Source organism: Miscanthus floridulus, chromosome 6, assembly GCF_019320115.1.
Source record: "Miscanthus floridulus cultivar M001 chromosome 6, ASM1932011v1, whole genome shotgun sequence".
NCBI lineage: Eukaryota > Viridiplantae > Streptophyta > Magnoliopsida > Poales > Poaceae > Miscanthus > Miscanthus floridulus.
The window spans coordinates 76,448,496-76,462,264 of record NC_089585.1 but is presented as its reverse complement, the minus strand read 5'-3'; positions in this window follow the sequence as shown (position 1 = coordinate 76,462,264).

Sequence of the window (13,769 nt, the reverse complement as noted above, 5' to 3'; positions counted from 1 at the left end):
CGAGGGGGCAGGCAACCATTCCCCACTTCGCCAGGGGGCAGGCGACGCCACACCTCCATGCGTTGTCCCACCGGCAGCACAGAACGGGAACCTTGCCCCCGGACAACTTCGATGCCCGGACCTGCAACAGCTCCAAGAGCTTCAGGCCAAGATTGAACAAGACCGACTCCTCCTGCAGCAGCTTCGAGACACTCTCAAGCAAGAGCAGCAAGGTCGCGGTGATGGCGGAGGAGCCTGATGGAGGGCCCGCGACGTCCACCACTGCATCAACAACAACGAAGGGGGTGAGCAGCCCCCAATCTTCAACCGTGCTAGCCAGAACATTGTGGCTGCGGTGATGCTAGTCCGAATGATGCCCGAGCCCTCTACCACGGAGGGGCGACAGGTCCATGGCGAGCTCTAGGATCTCCTTGAGACTGCTGTAGTGCAGCAGGCCAAGAGTTTTGCCTCCCAACGGCGCGGAGGCGTCTCAGACGTTCCCACGGCACCACCTCGGCAGGATAGAGAGGCCTCGGTTTGTCCCAAGCCCGCTCGGGCATCGACAATCAATAGGGCCCCCTTGCTGCACGGTCGCCTCGACAACCGACGTGAGGCGTAGGGTGACCATGAGGTGCTCAGCAGGCGACGGCGCCACGACAATGAGGGGCCTGCCCGGGGCTACCATCCGCACCGAGGTGGCCGCTACGACAGTGGGGAAGACCGTAGTCCTTCTCCTGAGCCACCTGGCCCTTAGGTTTTTAGCAGAGCCATCTGCGCTGCTCATTTCCTGGCCTGGTTTCGGCAACCTGCTAACCTCATGAAGTATAGCGGCGAAACTAATCCCAAGCTTTGGCTGGCCGATTACCGCCTAGCTTGTCAGCTAGGCGGCGTGGACGATGACCTGCTCATCATCCACAACCTCCCGTTGTTCCTGTCAGACTCGGCGTGACCCTGGCTTGAACACCTCCCTCCCTCGTAGATCCACGACTGGCATGACTTGGTAAGGGTCTTCGTCAGGAACTTTTAGGGCACGTACGTGCGCCCTAGGAACTCCTAGGACCTCAAGAGTTATCGCTAGGGCCTGGACGAGTCTCTCTGAGACTTCATCCGACGCTTCTCTAAGAAATGCACCGAGTTACCAAGCGTTGGTGACTCAAAAATTGTCCAACCTTTCCTCTCTGGCACCACCTATCGAGACCTGGTTCGAGAGTTGGGCCAGAACGTGCCAACCTCGGTGGTCGCACTCCTCGACATCGCCACCAACTTCGCCTCAGGTGAAGAAGCCATTGGGGCCATCTTCCCCGACAACGACGCCAAGAGGAAGCGGAGGGACGAGGCCCCCGGGGCCTCGGCTCCCCACCTCCCTAAGAAAAAGAAGAAGGGTCACCAGGGGAAGTAGGAAGTCCTCGAGGCCAGCCTAGTCATGGCCGCAAAGCACAAAAATCCCCGAGGCCCTAGAGGCCTCGGGCTCTTCAATGATATGCTTAAGAAGCCTTGCCCTTACCACCAGAGCCCGGTGAAGCATGCCCTCGAAGAGTGCACCATGCTCTGGTGTTACTACACCAAGCTCGGGCTCCCGACGACGATGCCAAGAGGAGGGGCACCGGCGACAGGGATGATGACAAGGACGGCGGGTTCCCCGAGGTGCACAATGCCTTCTTGATCTTCGGCGGGCCTTCAGTGTGCCTCACGGCACGCCAGCGGAAGAGAGAGCGTCGGGAGGTCTTCTCAGTGAAGGTGGCCGCTCACTAGTACCTCAAATGGTCTCGGGAGGCAATCACCTTCGACCGAGACAACCATCCCGATTATGTCCCGAACCCCGGGCAGTACCCACTTGTCGTCGACCCCATCATCAGCAACACCCGGCTCACTAAGGTATTGATGGACAGAGGCAGCAACCTCAACATCCTCTACGCCAACACCCTGGAGCTCCTGGAGCTCGACCAGTCAAGCTCGTCCTGGTCGACCCCACCTGCCCCGATGACCGGGCGCTGAGGATCAGCGCCACCCTCGACATCAAATAGGAAGTCGTGCTCATCGACTTTCTTCATGCGAATGCCGATATGTTTGCGTGGAGTCCCTCGGACATGCCGGGCATACCAAGGGAGGTCGCTGAGCATGCCTTAGACATCTAGGTCGGCTCTAGACCGGTGAAGCAGCGCCTGCGTTGAATCGATGAGGAAAAGTGCAGGGCCATCGGCGAGGAGGTGCAGAAGCTTTTGGTGGCTAGATTCATCAAAGAAGTGTCCCATCCGGAGTGGTTAGCTAATCCTGTATTAGTTAAGAAGAAAAATGGAAAGTGGAGAATATGTGTAGACTACACCAGTCTAAACAAGGCATGTCCAAAAGTCCCTTTCCCATTACCTCGAATCGACCAAATCATTGACTCCGCTGCGGGATGTGAAACCCTATCCTTCCTTGATGCATATTTCGATTACCATTAGATCACGATGAAAGAGTCCGATCAGCTCACGACTTCTTTCATCACACCATTAGGCATGTACTGCTATGTGACTATGTCGTTCAGCCTCAGAAACACAAGGGCCACATACCAGCGGTGCATGACCCATGTCTTTGGTGAGCACATCGGGCAGACCATCGAGGCCTACGTTGATGACATCGTGGTCAAGTCTAGGAAGGCCAGTGATCTCATCAGTGACTTGGAAATTGCCTTCAGATGCCTCAGGGAAAAGGGCATCAAGCTCAACCCCGATAAGTGTGTCTTCAGGGTCCCTCGAGGCATGCTCTTAAGATTCATAGTCTTGGAACGCGGCATCGAAGCCAACCCAGAGAAGGTCTCGGCCGTGACCAACATGGGGCTGATCCGAGACCTCAAGGGAGTACAGAGGATTATGGGATGCCTTGCGGCCCTGAGCCACTTTATCTCGCGTCTTGGCGAAAAAGGCTTGCCTCTATACCGCCTCTTGAGGAAATCGGAATGTTTTTCTTGGACCCCCAAGGCCGAAGAAGCCCTCGCCAAACTCAAGGCATTGCTCACCAATCCCCCCGTCCTGGCACCGCTGGCCAAGGGCGAGGCCCTCTTACTCTACGTCGCTGCAATGACCCAAGTGGTCAGCGCGGTCGTAGTGGTCGAGAGGCAGGAAGAGGGGCATGCTCTACCCATCCAATGACCTATTTACTTCATCAGCGAAGTGCTCTCCGAGACCAAAACACGCTACCCCCACATCCAGAAACTGATCTACACCGTAATCTTGGCATGATGCAAGCTGCGTCACTACTTCGAGTCCCACTAGGTGACTGTGGTATCGTCTTTCCCCCTAGGAGAGATAATCCATAACCAGGAGGCCTTGGGTAGGATAGCCAAGTGGGCCATCAAACTCATGGGGGAAGCTCTGTCCTTTGCGCCTCGAAAAGCAACTAAATCTCAGGTGTTGGCCGATTTTGTAGCAGAGTGGACCGACACCCAACTGCCACCTACCCAAGTCCAAGCAGAATGCTAGACCATGTACTTCGATGGGTCCCTGATGAAGACCGGGGCGGGCGTGGGTCTACTCTTCATCTCACCCCTCGGAGTACACATGCGCTACATGATTCGGCTCCACTTCGCCGCCTCCAACAACGCAGCTGAGTATGAAGCTCTCGTCAATGGCTTGTAGATCGCCATCGAACTCAGAGTACGGCGTCTCAACGTACGGGGCAATTCATAACTCGTTGTCGATCAAGTGATGAAGGAGTTGAACTGCCATGACCCCAAAATGGAGGCGTACTATAAACTGGTACGTCGCCTTGAAGACAAGTTCGACGGTCTCAAACTCAACCACATCACGTGTAAATTCAACGAGGCCATGGATGAACTAGCAAAGATGGTGTCGATGCAGGACCCGGTCCCCCCGAACGTCTTCGCCAGAGACCTCCACAAACCATCCATTGACTACGCCTCGGTGGTAGAAGAGGGCCCAGCGGTCGAGCCCCCCATAGGGCTCAAGGCCCCCTCTATTGCCGAGACTCCTTCGGTCGAGCCTGAGGTCATGGAAGTCAACACGGAGCCTCCCGAGGCTTACCAGGGCATGGACTGGCGAGTCCCATTCCTTGATTGCCTCGTCCGAGGAGAGCTTCCCGCAGACAGGACCGATGCTCGATGGCTTGCTCGGCGAGCCAAGACTTATGTTCTCAGCGACGGCAAATTATACAGGCAAAGTCCATCTGGCGTCCTCCAACGATGCATCACTACCGAGGCGGGTCGAGCCCTACTTTGGGATTTGCACGTGGGAGCCTGTGGGCACCATGCAGTGCCTCGAAAGCTCGTCGAAAACACTTTTTGCCAAGGGTTCTACTGGCCAACGACTATTGCTGACGCCACCAAGCTAGTACGCTCCTGCGAGGGATGCCAGTACTACGCGTAGCAGACGCATCTCCCGGCCCAAGCTCTCCAAACCATCCCCATCACATGGTCGTTTGCCGTGTGGGGGCTCGACATGGTTGGGCCTCTGCAGAAGACCCCAGGGGCTTCACCCATCTACTAGTAGCAATCGATAAGTTCTCCAAGTGGATCGAGGCTCGTCCAATCAATCGAATCAAGTCCGAGCAAGCAGTGCTGTTCTTCACTGATATCATCCACAGGTTCGGGGTTCCAAACACCATCATCACCGATAATGGGACACAGTTCACCAGCCACAAGTTCCTGACGTTCTGCGACGACCACCACATCCGTGTGGCCTGGTCGGCCGTAGGACATCCTAGGACAAATGGCCAAGTAGAGCATGCCAACGGCATGATCCTACAAGGCCTTAAGCCAAGAATATACAACCGGTTGAAGAAATTTGGCAAGAAATGGCTTACTGAACTCCCATCGGTCATCTAGAGCGTGAGGAACACCCCGAGCTGAGCCATGGGGTTCACACCGTTCTTCCTGGTCTATGGGGCCGAGGCCATCCTCCCCACTAACTTGGAATATGGTTCCCCGAGGCTACAGACCTATAATTAGCAAAGTAACCGCACCGCCCGTGAAGATGCCCTCGACCAACTGGAGGAAGCTCGAGACGTTGTGCTACTACATTCGGCCAAGTACCAGCAAGCCCTACGACGCTATCAAGCCCGGCGCATTCAAAGCCAAGACCTAAAAGTGGGCGACCTGGTGCTGAGGCTAAGGCAGAGCAACAAGGGCCGCCACAAGCTAACGCCGCCATGGGAAGGACCATACATCATCGCCCAAGTGCTGAAGCCCGGAACCTACAAGCTAGCCAACGAGAAGGGCGAAATCCTCACCAACGCTTGGAACATAGAACAGCTACGTCGCTTTTACCCTTAAATTTCCAAGCATTGTATACATTGTTTCTCGAAATACAATTAAGAAGCGTTCTTTAGTTGTTCTAATCTTTCGAGAAACCCCCGAGCCCATCAAGGGCCTCAGCGATATGATAACTCCATTAGGGAGACACAGCTCTGCCTCTGTAGAACCGAGCCTCCCTCGGGGGCTAGAAGGGGGGGGGACTCCCCCCTAAGTCCCACGTATCATTTTTTAGTCATTTTTAAAAAAAAATTCTACGCCAAACTCTCTATCACGCTCTAACAAATCAATTATAAAAGACCTAAGGACCGAAAGTCTATCTTAGAGCCAAAAGGCTGGCCGTGTCGTGAGATGGCCTACGCCTTTGGGCTACGATACTCCCTCACCACCTTTTTGTCCTAAGGGTAGCTTAGGCTCCGAGGAAGTTTTTGCAAGCAATATGTTCAGAAACAAGACAGAGGGCAGAGGCTCGGAAATACAATAAAAAACGATTAAGAAGCGTAGACGCATAAGTACTTCAAAAAGGCCTCGACAGGCCACCAACGTTATGATACGGTAACGTAATCCCTAATTTATTTATATGGCCTCTTGGGCCCAGGTCAAAGCTCAGGGTCTCCAGCATCGGCGGACGGTGGGGGAGGGACCACCTCCTCTTCAAATAGCTTGACCAGCACTGTGCCAGGGCCCTCAACTGCCTCCACCAGCTTCGTGACCTCCTTGTTGGCCTCCTCATCATCCTCGGGCAAGACATAGCCGTCACTGACGGCCTCGAGGTCGATGCCAGCGTAGTGCGAGGAGACGACAGCCAGGGCACGCTTGACGCCCGTGTGCAGCACCCCCCGAAGTCGCTCGCGCACTTGGCCGCTCAACGCAACCAAGCGGCTCCTAAGGGAGCTACCCGACTGGGCCCCCTCAACCTCCAAGGCCTCACACATGGTACGGACAGCACTCTGCAGCGCGTTGTGCTCCCCGATCTCGGCCTCGAGCACCGCCTACGCTACGACAGAGGCCTCGGCTACCCAGGTGACCTCCTTCTCCAACTCTGTGCCAAAACAAACAGAATGGGGTTAAGCGCAAGGAAAACAAGCCAAATAGGGGCGGAGGCCTATGGGACTCACCCTCAGCTTTCTCTTCCCGGCGCTGGGCCTCGACCCGAGAGGCCTCGGCTTTCTCCTTCTAGCCCTAGACCTCGACCTGAGAAGCCTTGGCCGCACTGGAAGCCTCTTTCTCTAGCTCTGCATCACACTAGGGAGTTAGGGGTCGAACACAAGAAAAACAAATAAAACACGAGGAACAGGACTCACCCTCGACCTTTCCCTTCTAGACCACAGTCTCAGCCCAAGAGGCCTCGACCACCTTGAGGGCCTCTGCCAGGGCACCCTTCGTCAGCAAGTGTGCACCCTGCTCTGCCCCCAGCTACCCAGCAAGGGCCTTGGCAGAGGCCGTCGCTTCTTCAGCCCAAGACCCAAAGGCGTCCCGATCGCCGGCCACCCGGGTCAGCTCCTCCTCCAGCTCCTTGACCCGCACCACCAAAGGGGCCACCTACTCCTAAGCCGTGGCCACCTCGGCCTTCATATCGGCACAGCGAAGGCAGAGGTCCTCCACCTCCATGCTCCGCGCCGACAGAAGCTCGTTGGCGTCGGTGAGCAAGCCCTTCTGCCGCTGGAGCTGGTCCTAGACGTCCCTCTCCTATTGGAGAAATAATGACTTCCCGAGGGACTGGGTCTCAAGCTCGTAGATAGGCAAAATAGGGATCATTCACTGCGAGAAAACTCAGAAAAAGACGACACAACATGAGAAAAGAAGGCATGAACCTAGGTGACCCTGGGTAGATCATCAGCCATGACAGACAACGTTGTCCACAGCGACCGCTCAGCCAGCTGGCGGTATTGTTCGAAGGTGTCCCAACACCCCCCCTCGACCGTGTCCTCGAGGGCGAACAGAGGCTCGCCCTTAGGGTTGTCACGGCTCTGCCACAAGACATGCAGGTGATCCCACCCACAGGGCTTGGGTCATACCTGCACGAGGGCCAAGCTTCCCTCGCCCAAGGTCGGAGCCGGCTGCTCCAGAGTGCCGATCGCCTCGGCATCAACCACCTTCTTCACCCGAGAAGTATCATCGGAGGAGATCGAATGGACCTCCACTTCCCGGGCGCTCTCCTGCAATGGCAACGGGCCTTGGACCGGCGACGGTATTGAGGCTTGCCCCGCCTCCGCCTCCACTTCTTGGGCCACCGGCTTCACCGCACTCACGCCGGTCCCCGCCACCCCGGCCTCGGTGGTATCGGGGGCTTCGGTCCCTGCCACTTCAGCCTCGGTGGTCCTGGGTGCCTCGGCCTCTGTCGCCTCAGCCTCAGAAGTCTGGGGGGGGGCCTTTGTCTAGCCCTTGGTGGCCTCAGCAACTGAGGGCGCCTCGGCCCCATCTGACTCACGGGCCTCGGCCTCATGGAGCATAGGTGTTTCCTCCCCTGCATGCTCCCTGGCCGCCCTGGTAGCCTCCCCCTGGGTGACTAGCTCCTTCGGGTTAGCCCTCACCGATGCCATGCCGCACTGTACGGCGGCCTGCGCCTCCACCACCTATTGAGCGGTGGAGCCCGTGCTCACCTTGAGCGACTTATGCGGTGCTAGGGCAGGCACCTCCGCCTGACGCTTTCGACTGAAGGCAAAACACCCACTTGGTCAGCATATGACCGTAAAGTGAGCGGGAGACGATACAAACTCCGTTGAAAAAACACTCACCTCGAGCGGGGATACAACCGCTTCGGCACCACGACCCTCCTCTACAACGGCGGTGGTGGCGGCGATGGCACGGCCTCTATATCCGCTGGTGCCGGCCGGCCCTCGCCGAACTCCAACGCCCCCTTGATCCTCTATGGGGGCAGTTGCGTCACCCCCGCCGCCACCTGCTCCACCTTTGCCGTCGAGCCCATCGGGCTGACGGCGCGTTTTCCTAACGCCCGTGCCTCGGACATGTCAGCCTCGGCCTCGGGGCAGGCGGTTGCCGGCCCCGAGGCATCCGCTCCTCCCCCTAGAAGTGCCGGGCTGCTCGTCGATGTCACGAGCGTTGTCTCCCCGACATCAGGGAGATGGTCCAGGGGACCCCGCCCCATCTCGCTCTCGTCATCTCCGCCCGAAGAATCCGTCGACAGCGACGAGGATGGAGACGCCTCCACCGGGAGACCGTCCTGCCTCTGCTATCGGCGGCACTTCTCCAGTCCCTCGCACTCAAGGATCTTCCTCGTGCTTTTGCCCCCTTGGCGTCCTTCCTCTTCTTCTGTGCCTCGACGTGCGCCCAGTTCATCGCCTGCCGCTCTGCGTCCTTAGGAACAGGCGGCGGGGAGGCTCGCACATCTCTCATCCCCTGTAGGAACAGCGAACACAAATAAGGAACCAAAAAATAGTAAGGAACAAGGAGGCCTTGGGGGCCGCAATAGCGTGTGACTTACCAGAGAAAGGTACCCCCACGATGGGCGTATCACAAACGGGGTCAGACCACTGATCTTCAGTCGCCCCTCCACCGTCTCTCTCACCCAATGAAGAATCTCCTCATCGGAGAGGGCGAAGGCGGACATCCGGATGCCCTCGATCGGCTCATCTAGTCTCATCTCGAACAGGCACCGCCGCCAAGCCATCAGCGGCAGCACCCTCTGGTGGTGGAAGGCCGCCACAACCACAGCCGTCGTGAGGCCACGGCCGCACAGCCTCTCCAGTCCCTCCAGGAGCAGCTGCAACCTAGGCTGATCCTCCTTCAGGACGCCATACCTCCACGTCTCCGGCTAGCTCTCCACGACCCACCCGGTGTAGGGGGGAAGTCCACCGTCGTTGTTGCGAAGGTAGAACCAGCTGGTGTACCAGTGGCGATTGGTTGACGTGAGCTAGGCCAGGATGTAAAGGTGCTGCTGGTCCTGGCGCACTTGGAGAGTGTGGCCGCCGGCCCTCACCGCCTTCCTCGTGCCTGTCGTGCCCATCGGCTTGGTGGTATGCCCCGCCCGGAAGAGGTGGAGCCACAGCTCCCAATAGGGAGCGATCCCTAGGTACCCTTCGTAGATGGCGACGAAGATGGTCGCCTACGCGATGGAGTTGGGGTTGAAGTTGTGGAGCTCCATGCCGTAGTAGTGCGGGAGCGCCCGCATGAACCGGTCCACTGGCAGGCCAAGACCGTGCTTGTGAAAGGACACAAAGCTCACAACATAGCCATCACGTGGCCTCGGCTTCGGCTCACCCAATGGAGCAATCCACTCTAGCCTGTTGGGGTCGGTAACCGGACGGAGAAGGCCATCATCGACGAGCGACTGGAGCATCTCCACGGATACGTCGGACCGACCCCAAGCATCTGCCTCAATGACAACAGTGCCGGCCATGAGTGCAATGGAGAATGCAACTACGACAGTAAGCCTCTCCCTCTCTGCCTCGCCCTTCTCCCTTCTTCTCCCCGGTGCTCTCTGTTCCTAGCGACGGCTCGAGGGTGGCAAAGGCGAATGCAGGCAAGGTAAGGAGGGGAGGGGCGAGGCTCATCACGTATTTATGCAGGAAGGGGGGGAAACGCGCGGACGATGAAATCGAGGAAGTTTCCCTTAGATCCGGCATAGTTAATCTAGATCCGATTTAACCGCCCATGCACCCATCTTTTCCTTATTAATCGTGCGAACAGTTATGTCCCATCCGCGGACAGAGCGTCACAACCGACCGTAGCAGTGGTAGGCGCCGTTCTGCCTCCCCAAGAAAATCACCTCAAAAGGCGCGCCTGCCATTGTCAAGCCGATGGGGGGGAATATCCCCCACTCGATTCCTTTTAGATGAAGGAACTAGGCACCGAGCCCGTTACAGTCCAGGGGTTCAAAGGCTGGGCCCCTAAGGGTTTCGACAGCCGCCCTAGGCAACAGAGTCAGGGATGACTACGGGCGAGCCCATATAGAGCCGAGGCCCAAGCAAGCGAAACGCTTGGGATGCCCTAAGTCATGTCCGAGACCGACAGGGAGGTCTCCAAATGGGATTCTACCGTAGGGAGGCACCGAGCCACCGGGGCCCATCGAACGGCCCCGGCAACCACTAGAGAAGCCCTCTGGTACTCTTGGAGTGCGTCTCTAGACCGCTAGCCGACCCCTATTGAATGGGGCATGGGCCTCCACTCAGACTTACCCGATAACAGCTCACCGAAAGTGTCACCGCTCACGCCCACTAAGGGTAGCTTGGCATATTCCACCCCTCCTTCCGAACAAAAAGGATGCGCGAGGGTCGCACAAAAAGCCAGGGGAACCCCTGACGGCACTCTCGCTCTGTGCAGAGGCTAGGGGGCTCTTCCTGCAAACTTGCCGAGACCCAGCGACCTAGGCTCGCAAGCGAGGGCTCGGCAAACAACCCCTCCTTCTGAATGAAAAGGATGTGCGAGGGTCGCACAAAAAGCCAGGGGAACCCCTAATGGCACTCTCGCTCTGTGTAGAGGCTAGGGGGCTCTTCCTACAAACTTGTCGAGGCCCAGCGACCCAGGCTCACACTCGAGGGCTCGGCAAACAACCCCTCCTTCCGAATGAAAAGGATGCATGAGGGTCGCACAAAAAGCCAGGGGAACCCCTGATGGCCCTCTCGCTCCGTGCAGAGGCTAGGGGGCTCTTCCTACAAACTTGCCGAGACCCAGCGGCCTAGGCTCGCACTCGAGGGCTCGGCAAACAACCCCTCTATCTGAACGAAAAGGATGCGCGAGGGTCACCTGAAAAGTCAGGGGAACCCCTGACGGCCCTCTCGCTCCGTGCAGAGGCTAAGGGGCTCTTCCTGCAAACTTGCCGAGACCCAGCGGCCCAGGCTCGCACTCGAGGGCTCGGCAAACAACCCCTCTGTCCGAACGAAAAGAACACGCGAGGGTCGCCCGAAAAGTCAGGGGAACCCCTGATCGCCCACTCATTTCGTGCAGAGTCTCGGGGGCTCTTCCTACAACCAGGTCGAAGACAAGCAACCCGAACTCATAGGGAAAAATGCGATAAAGGGCACCAAGCCCGTTATGGTCCAGAGGTTTGAAGGCTGGGCCCCCGAGAGTTTCGATAGACGCCCTAGGGCAACAGAGTCATGGACGACTATGGGTGAGCCCGTACAAGGCCGAGGTCCGAGCAAGCGACTACTCGGGACGCCCTAAGTCGTGTCCGAGACCGGCAGGGAGGTCTCCGAATAGGATCCCACCGTAGGGAGGCGTCGAGCCACTGGGGCCCATCGAACGGCCCTGGCACCCACTAGAGAAGCCCTCTGGTACTTTTGGAGTGTGTCTCTGGACCGCTAGCCAACCCCTATCGAATGGGGCATGGGCCTCCACTCGGACTTACCCGATAATAGCTCACCGGAGGTGTCACTGCTCGCGCCCACTAAGCCTGGGCAAAATACCCGATACCCATTACCCGTACCCGAATTACCCGAACCCAGACCCGAATTACCCGAACCCGAGGTACCCGATCCCAAATTCGGATAGCGATTTTGATTACCCGAAATTAGTTTGGATAATTCGGGTAATATCCCCCGGTACCCAAACTACCCGAACTACCCAAAGATTTGTTTTTGTCTTTGTATTTATCATGTGTTGTTAGCTGAACCATTTAACTTATCACTTTATTAGAATATAATTCTCTCTATTTGAATGAGTGACTGTAATATATTATTCTCTACAAATTGCTATTGAAATTCTATACAAATTGCTGCTAAAATTATGTATAGATCGCTACTAAAATTTAGTGTAGTTTGTTGTTTTCTGTAAATTTGGGTATATCGGGTAATACCCGAACCCGAATTATCGGGTACCCGAATTTGCGGGTAGTGTTTTTTCGGAGGTAATATCGGGTAGCAATTTTCATTACCCGAATTTTGAATTACCCGAATTACCCGACCCGAAAAAATCGGGTAACCCGAACGCCCAGGCTTAGCGCCCACTGAGGGTAGTATGGCACCCCTTCCTTCCGAACGAAAAGGATGTGTGAGGGCCGCATAAAAAAGACAGGGAAACCCCTGGTCGCCCTCTTGCTCCGAACAGAGGCTCGAGGGCTCTTCCTGCAACCAAACCGAGGCTCAGCGACCTAAACTCGCACTCATGGGCTCGGCAAACGCAATAAAACCCCTCGCACAACGTAAGAAAAGCCCCTGAAGGAATCAATTCATTCCTCTAGGGCCTCGGGGGCTACACCCGGCGGGTGCGCTCACGCGCACCCACCGAGGCCTCGAGTACGAAACACCATCAGGAGCTGCCGCGAGCCGAGTCTCATCAAAACCTCAGGGAGAGCGCTCACACTCTCCCTGAGGTTCGGGGGCTACTGTCGGGTACCATAAGAAGGGGTCTCCTAAGCAAAAACTGAAAAACCGCTTAGACCCCGTCAGAATCAAAGCCAAGAGACAACTATCGGCTAACCTCCGGCCTTGTCCGAGGCCACTGACCCTCCGCCTCGCTCGAGGCCTCGCACGAAAGGCCTCGGACGGCCTACCGATTCTCCGCCTCGCACGAAAGGCCTCGGACGGTCTACCGATTCTCCGTCTCGCCCGAGGCCCCACGCGTAAAGCCTCGGACGAGATGCCGATTCTCTATCTCGCTCGAGGCCGGCTCGGCAATAACCCCGTCGCCTCTGCCTCGACCGATCTCCCCAACAGAGCGTCGCGTCCAATTAATGCGACCAATCACTCCCGCAACATCAGACGGATGACGACTCGACATAGCAAAGCAGCCGACAAGACGGGAAGTCGCATCAGCACCATACCGTCCGAGACAGGACAGGACAGGGTAGGGGTTACCGGCCGCTGTGCTCGGTAGTGTGCCCACGACCGGCGCCCGCACTGCACTGTGCTACCTAACCCCTGCTCTAGGAACGATGCGGCGTGGGGAGTCAAGTCCGGGTCACTATAGCCTCAGAATCAGTGTACAGGACCAACTGCTCCCTCCACGCCTCGGCAATCTACTTCAGGGTCTCGGCAACCTCGAGATTCGCGCCCGCCGAGCCCCCCACTATGGCTCGGCCTCGGCACCAACTGAGCCTCGGCTCTTCACGCGGTCAACACACAGCGACCGGCACGTCGCCCGCCAGGCCCTGCGTCAAGCTATCACTGGAGCTCCCACGTCGCACGAGATCGGATGTGACCGACGCGTTGCTCCAGCACTTCAAGGGCAGGACCACTCCATCGACCATGCCACCACAGTAACAGGCTACAGGGCTCGGACGTGCCGCCTCTGTTCGCACGACGCCACGTAGCTAACACATGTATCACCCCTATCCCCCTTCGACTATAAAAGGAAGGGACCGGGGCCGTTTCTAGAGGGAGGCACACGAGCGCACGAGATAGACGAACACGCATAGGAAGAGGAACAGACGAACTCACTCACGCACAAGCAACACTCTGTGACACACACGCTTCCCCGCGGCCTGAGATCAACATCTCAAGCAAGTCACATTGCTCCACATAGAGACCTGGGACTAGCTCCCTCTCTCGCCCTGCTTGTAACCCCCTACTACAAGCACCTCGGTGCAAGGAATACAAGATCGATCTCTCAGACTGGACGTAGGGCACCTATTGCCTGAACC